At 39.1% G+C, this 7,586-nt stretch overlaps 1 long non-coding RNA gene across 1 annotated transcript; it reads left to right on the top strand.

Annotated features, from left to right (window-relative positions):
• Positions 1-5,313: 5,313 nt before the first annotated feature.
• Positions 5,314-6,186, top strand: LOC127642219 (uncharacterized). Its single transcript, XR_007970342.1, has 4 exons — positions 5,314-5,397; positions 5,534-5,620; positions 5,742-5,842; positions 6,065-6,186. It is a non-coding gene; the product is annotated as an uncharacterized LOC127642219 (long non-coding RNA).
• Positions 6,187-7,586: the final 1,400 nt, after the last annotated feature.

Here is a 7,586-nt window from a genome sequence, read left to right as displayed (position 1 = left end):
ACTCTCTGTAGTTTAAAGGGGTGTAAGTTTGAGACTCTAAACAACTCCATGTCTCAAGTAATATAATTATATCTGAACTATATACAATATTTAATAAATCAGGCTTAGTGCTTTTCTCTCCAAAAGATGAAGAGATCATCCCCTGAATGTTGTAGCATGTTATTTTAAATGATGACATTGAGAAATTTTCTATTTACCAGAAAGAATAATATATGATTTTACAACCCAATATTGTTTTGAAATCAAATTTAAATCAATTAAAATGCATCACAAAATAATAATAATAACAGTAATAATAAAGGATTAAAGAATATGCTTGACTAAACTCACATTATAGGTAATTAAGTTAATAGATTATCACATATAATTTTCAGCATGTTTTTGATCTGGCTGAGGTCACTGGTGTCTGAACTACCTCTACCAGCCACAACAGCGGCGTAGCTGTCCGACTGTCTGCCGGGATGCCGTGTGACCCTCTCCTCTCTGACAGGACGTGTTATCTGGGGGCTCCTCAGAGCCGCGTCCTTGATGGATTTTGCAAACAGTCTCATGCCGTCTCGATGAATGTGGAGATGGTCATATAGGTGTGCATGAGTGATGCGCTGATGGTTTGCTATATAAACATTTGGCATGAGTGCACACACATCAGTTATCTCTGCATTAATGGCATTGATGATGTGTTGTGGGACATCTCTGCGAGGCAGAAGTGTAGAGATGATGACTCTGGCACTAGGGTAGATCCCTCTAGCTGATTTCACCACGTTGATGAGAGCTTTGGCGACGTCCACTCTCCTGGTGCTGAGGTCGTTTGTCCCAGTGTGCAGTATAATGTGTGAGGGGGCGCCCAATTCTCCTTCTCTCAGCAGCTTCAAAGCAGAGTGAGAGGTGGGACACCAGAGTTTCCTCACAGTTCTCCCTGGAAACAGTCGTCTCTGGTCAAGGTGGTTGCCGTTGGAGTCACAGAGGATGATGATGTGTTCTCTCTTCTCTTCTCTGTTGCTGCTGATAGATGTTGTGTTCTGTGGAGATCTCTGTCTGGTGCTGATGTCTTTTCTCTTGGAGTTCTGAGAAGCTTGAGAGACCTGAGAAACTTGCGTGGATGCAGGGGATGGGATGGTGTGTGTTTGTGTGTTGACACACTGCTGATGTTGTGTTGTGTTTGTGATGTGTTCAGGAGGAGAGGTGTTGAGTGACTCTGTGGTTGTGATGTGTTCAGGGTTTATGTGTAGCTGTTGTCTCATCTCCTCCAGTTGTTTCTCCAGCATATTGCTGTGTTGATCTCTCTTGATCAGCTCCTCTCTCACCCTCATCAGCTCCTCTCGCAGCTCCTGATTGTTCTCCTCCAGCTGTCTGACAGCAGAGCAGAGCTGCTGAAGTTGTTGTGTCCTGAGGTGGCTGGTCTGGTTTTTGAGCTGGCAGAGGCTGTTGGTTATTTCCTCTTTAAACAGGAAGTAGTCCTGCTCCAGCTCAGCGATGTTGTCTCTCAAGGCCTTGATCTTTGGAGATGCCGGAGAAACAGTGGGTCTGTGTGCTACAGGGGTGCTCGAGCTGAGGTCAGTGTTTGTGGCTGTTTTGTTGTAGGACTCTTCACGGCTCTTCACCTCAGGATCTTTCTTAAACATCTGAACCTTTATTTTAAAGTCCATGAAATTCTTCTGGAATTCATCAAGGCTGGGTTCTGACCCCTGGACCATGACTGTACCATTGTGATACAGGTTTACAGTCAGCTTTATCTCCTTTTCTCCTTCTAGAGTGATTTGTCTACCTTTACTGATGCCACCTTTTCTGCTGCAGTGCATGGCAGTTATGAGGGTACTGTGCCAGGCTGATGGGTGATCAGTGAAGTAGAGCAGGTTACACCGGACTCTGTTTGGTTCTGATCCACTGTAATCAGACAACAGCATCTCTGGATTCTCTCTAACACCGTGTCCTAACTACACGCGACGCCGCGACACACGATAAAAGGTATCTTTTCCATGTTAATCACAGTTTTTGTCCTAACCAGACGCGACGGCGACACGCGAAGTTTCTAATTTAGAAACGGTTCCTATTTCTGCGACGTCGCGGCTGACAGATCCGCCCACACAGAGATCTCATTGGATGGAAGTTCTGCGTCTCATGAATATTTAATCATCAAACCTGGACGACGAGGAACTGATTGTCGAAGTTCAAAGGCATTCAATTCTCTACGATAAATCCCACAAATTCCACAAAGACATCAGGAAAAAGGATTCCATCTGGAGAAGTATAGCTGAAGCATCCCAGACAGCAAGCCAACATTGAATAAACATTGTTTTTCCATCTGAATCATCATTATGGTTGATGTTGAAATTTCAATGCAAAATAAATGTTGAATCACCGTTACCATATCGACGAAAACCTGATGTTATTAATGTTGATGGCAACAATATTGGAACAACATTGATCTATAGTTATCTTTATGATTGATTATGCATTGATATTTGGTTTACCGGCGATCGCTGAATGTGTTGAAAAGTCATTGATTTATAGTTGACCGGAAACGACGCTGTTGTTGAAGAGTCATCGGCATATAGTTGACCGGGAAATATGATTGAAAATGCATCGATATATAGTTGACAGGGAAATATGGTTGAAAATCCATCGATTTTTGGTTGACCGGGAGATCAAAACCAACGTACTGCACCGGACACAGCTCATTTCTGGACCTTGGCACAAGCGTACAGGTAAGCTTGCTTAATGTTGAATGCTTTGTACCAAATCAAATACTGCTAGGTTGATCGTTAACATGATGGTTAATGTAGTATCCGACGCAGTGCTGCAGTCACTGAAATAGATTTTTGTTTTACCAGTGTCAAAATCTTTGGGGTTGTTTCGTGTGTGTTATGCCTTATTTACTGTTTATGTACGTGTTTTAGTGTAGCGTGATTACCCTTCCCAGTAAACAATTAAGAAAATAAGTCGGTCCGCCTTGGACTGGTTTACGACGTGATTTCAACTAAGTAGTTTCGGCTGGACTGTTTGACTACGTGTTTTCAACTGATCATCTAAGATGTTCAACTGATAATCTAAGACAGCTAGGATAATTGTTATAGGCTACATGCTAAAACAACGGAGAAAACAAACTACCAAACCATGTTTATTATTATCTCAAATAAATTTAAAGACTTTTACATATTCCGTAATACTATATATATATATATATATTGAAACTGCGATTGAGGTGCAATGATTATTCATACGAAGAATTACTACACCCCAGCTGGTGGCGGTAATGCACCATTAAAGTTAGTTGCCAACCGCCATAAAACCGAAAGAAGAAGCAATGAGGAGGCGCGCGCGAACATACAGCAGAGAAAGGGCGCGAATCTGTATTATTCCACCCATCAAGCCAACCGCCAGAAAGCTCTTCACGCGTCGTAAGCAGCTGTGTAAAGTAAGTAGCTATGACAAAATAATTGGCTATGATGGCAAAATAAGTGTAACGTTATAAACATTTACCTTATTTTAACCAAACAGACTTTTTTTATTTATTGTAAACGTACTGTAGATAGACATTTTAGGTCGCTATCCGTCGCGACAAAGAGCATGCAGCTTGATTAAGCGTTTGCTTTTTTTCTACAGTGTACTCAAAATTCAGTGGCTTAGAAAATATCTCAGTAATAATTAACTTTATTAACAAAATCTCTGAAATCATTTACTTGATAGTTTGATTTGAACCAAAGTCTTTTTATGCAAGCATGCCACTCGACTTTTTTAAGAAGCCATGTGAGTCAAGACTATTCAATATAGTCTATGTTCAAAGAAAACGGACAAAGTTATTGCAATCCGAAGACCTTTACCGGAAGGTGGCTTGTCTCCCTTGTGAACAAGGGCATGTCCTTTTTCCTCTGCTCCATGGAATGGAGCTCAGGAAATGAACACTAATAACGTATGTAATATTTACTATTATTCAAAATAGTTGTGCACTGTTAGCATCATGTAGAAAAAAAAATGTGTAGTTCTAAATTAAATAATCTAATTGTGTTTCAGGCAATGGTATACGCACGGGCTGTTTGGGTGGAGAATGGGCAGCAGATGGAAGGAGTTTTGCCATTGAACTGGATCGACACAGAGACCAAAGTGGTGCGATGGCCTCTAAAAAACGTGTCTGTGGCACATAAGCCTTTTACAACCACAGGAGGACTGGTTAAGCTTTGAATTTGTTAAAGTCAAAGTGACATCAGGTGATAAAAAATATTTTGAATGTTATTTCTGGCATGTTTTTACTATTTATTTTTCAGTTAAAATACTATAATACCATAATACTACTATTGCTAGTGGTGTTTGTTTTCATTCTTGATTTTTAGTAAGCCGACAGGAATGTGAAAAATATAATTACACCTCAGCTCAAACCGAAGAGGAGGACACAGTCAGTCAAAAGAGAATGAAGAAGGAAATTTGAAGATTATGTTCAAGGTAATTTATTTGGTCCTATTTAAGGACATGCATTAAACAATTAACGTATATTGTAAACAATCACATATCATAAGTGACAAATATTATATTGGCAGGGTCAGATTTGTCTGCTGAGGAGGATGAGTCCTTGCCAGACAAGAAAAAGGGTGAGTACAGTTTAATTAAGTTTGCTGTGTATTAGTATTCAACGTTATCTTACTGTGATTAATTTCATTGTGCATGTTTTGTCAAGAGGATACAGTGTTGCTTCCGGTTCCTCCGCCAAAGCTCTCACATAGGGGTGAGTAAAATATAGTTAGCTGGGCTGATCCAGTGGTATAATTCAGTCATCAAATTTCAGGGAATGGTTGGCAATATGAGTTTTTCTGTCATTTAAGTTGCTGTATGCTTCTGGTTTTGGAATTTCTTTTAACAACCACAGGACCAAATGCAATGCTGCTCCAGTTACCTGCACCCCCAGAACTGGCTAACACCGCCATTAGACAACCAGAGAGTCCTGCATCTTCAGACAGTAATTTCATGTTTTTATTTATTCTACTTGCTCACAATGCAAATGGAATATAAAGTATTTTTAAGTCTGGGCTCAAAACAGTCTTTCAACTTTCCTGTTCCTTTTTCAGTTTCTGGATGTTCTCGTCCAACACTTCACCGTTCACCCACAAGGTCTGAATCAACAGAAGCATTTAGTCCAGTGTCAGCCAGTAAGTCAGTAAACCATTTTTTTACAACCCTCTACATACACCTTGGCAATAGAATCGCCATGTCCATGATCCGTTGCATTCTTCATAGTTGTCAATTCTCCTACCTCACTTATAGGAGCAGCTGTCTTTAAAAACTTTTTCAATGAGCTTCAACGCTGTTTTTTTTTTTCTTCAGGATCTAGGGGTTCTTGCACACCTCAGCGTGGAGTTCGAATGCCATCACAGTCCGGGAGCAGAAAAGATCGGGCATCCTCATCCAGTGAGTCCATGATCAGTTGCATTCTTCATGGTTGTCAATTCTCCTACATCACTTATTATAGGAGCAACTGTCTTTAAAAACGATTTCACTGAGCTTCAATGCTGTTTTTTTTGTTTGTTTTTGTTTTTTACTTCAGGATCTAGGGGTTCTCTCACACCTCAGCGTGGAGTTCGAATGACATCACAGTCCAGGAGCGGAAGCTTATTCCCCATGTCTCAAGCTAGTACGTCCATGGTCAATATTTATGACAATAGATGATTCATTAGGAGTAATGCAAGCATAAAGGAATATTTGTAGAATGTAGGCATGGACCTCACCCTATGATTTTGTGCATGTATTCTCAGGCTTTTCACCAACAGCCTAATGGCATCTTTCAACATGAAGGGGCGGGGTAGCAGAGAGAAAAAAGCCTTCCAGGATACCACTTTTTACTCTGTGGTAAAAGGTAACTGCATTTTTCATATATATATATATATATATATATATATATATATATATATATATATATATATATATATATAATTTAGCTTACCAATTGTATTTCTTTTGGAAAGGTATGCTAATCCATGCAATTGTCAATTGATTAAATGTAAATACAATGTGTAGGAGCCATAATGATGTAAGACAGGGTTTATTCATGCACAATCTAATATATTTTCTTTTGCAGCTGCAGTAATGAAGTGGAGTAAAACTGCCACAGAAGTTGAAATCAGGGCTGCTATGGCTGAGACACTTCAACATGCTCCCGGGAGAGCTGGAGGTGGAGGTCGCAAAGTGTGAACATTTGTAGTGTACATTTTCTGAGTTGTTTTGTGTTGACTTTTGGAATGTGAAATCTGTGTTGGTTACTGGTTTATTGCACTATTTTAAAATGTGTTTTAATAAAGCTATTCTAAGCTAACTCTTTAAAGCTTTGTTTCATATGTTATTGGCATATTAATGTGTTGGACTTGAGACTTGTCAATAGGCATCGAGTAAACGTTTAAACGAGTAAAGGGAGGAGCTGGAAAACAGACGCAGGAGTTTGCATGTTAAAAGAAAAAAATGAAATAACACAATACAAATTATTGTTTAATTTGAATGCATGGGGTGTCATTTGTGCTAGTCTAGGTTATAGCCTAAAAGTATAGTTTCTATTTTCTATATTTTGCTAGCCCGGCTGTCGATAAAGCCGGATTATAGCCTAATAATAATGTTTTTAATATTATATTAAAATTACAGACCTTCAGATTAAACCTGTGGTATACTAAAACACCATTGAAGTTTTGTTGATATGCTGGGATTTCAACATTGTTTCAATATCCAATGTAATTGAAATACCATTGAAATTCTGTTGATCTCTAGGTATGATTTAAACGTTGTTTCAATGATAATAGAGGGTGCAACATGATGAAGAATCAACATCAGAGTTCGACGTTGGTTCAATGACTTTATCGTTGACAGCGGGATGTTGATTTAACATCGTTTCAATTACTATTTGCTATCTGGGATTGAATACACATGGTAAGTTAAGTTTAGACTTTCATCTGCAGCGAATGAATGAATGAATGTAGCATTTAGCTATAGTAGGCTAAGACGCATCAACCTGTGTAAAACAAATTCCGCTTTATTTTCAATGTAAAGTAGAGTGAATAGGCATGACGATTTGTGTCCCTGTATCCAGGGGTGTCATTCCAGACAATCTACTGAAATACAGGCAGGGTGGGGAGTCGCAATGACAGTATAGTATTAAAATTGTTTCATTTGAGTTTGAATATAATTTTCCTTCCATCCATAATAAAGCGACGGGATGGATATGAATTTCCCTATGAACAAGATCGAATAAACTGATTGTCATATGAAGAAATTACACTGGTTATGAGTACACATTTTAGTTAAAAATAGGTCACTGTGCCACAAGCGATAATGGATAATTTACCTCAGATTTTGAAAGCATAGGCTATAATATAGCGTTCAAACTGAATTCTATGCAAACATACAACTGTACTTCATAACAAAATTAGTCAATGAGTATATTTTGTTAATGTTTTGATTTTTAATAATGTTATTTCTTGATTTGATTATGTCCTTACCCATTTCCAATGCGAGTGCGGGCCAGCAGTGCGCTTTCACAGAGACTCCGCCCACACGCTGTTCTGAATGGCTGTGATTTTTGATTGACGTGTGGCGTCTCACAGTCGCGTCGCGTC

This window comes from Xyrauchen texanus, unplaced genomic scaffold (genome assembly GCF_025860055.1).
Source record: "Xyrauchen texanus isolate HMW12.3.18 unplaced genomic scaffold, RBS_HiC_50CHRs HiC_scaffold_52, whole genome shotgun sequence".
Lineage (NCBI taxonomy): Eukaryota > Metazoa > Chordata > Actinopteri > Cypriniformes > Catostomidae > Xyrauchen > Xyrauchen texanus.
This window is presented reverse-complemented; position numbering and strand designations above follow the sequence as displayed.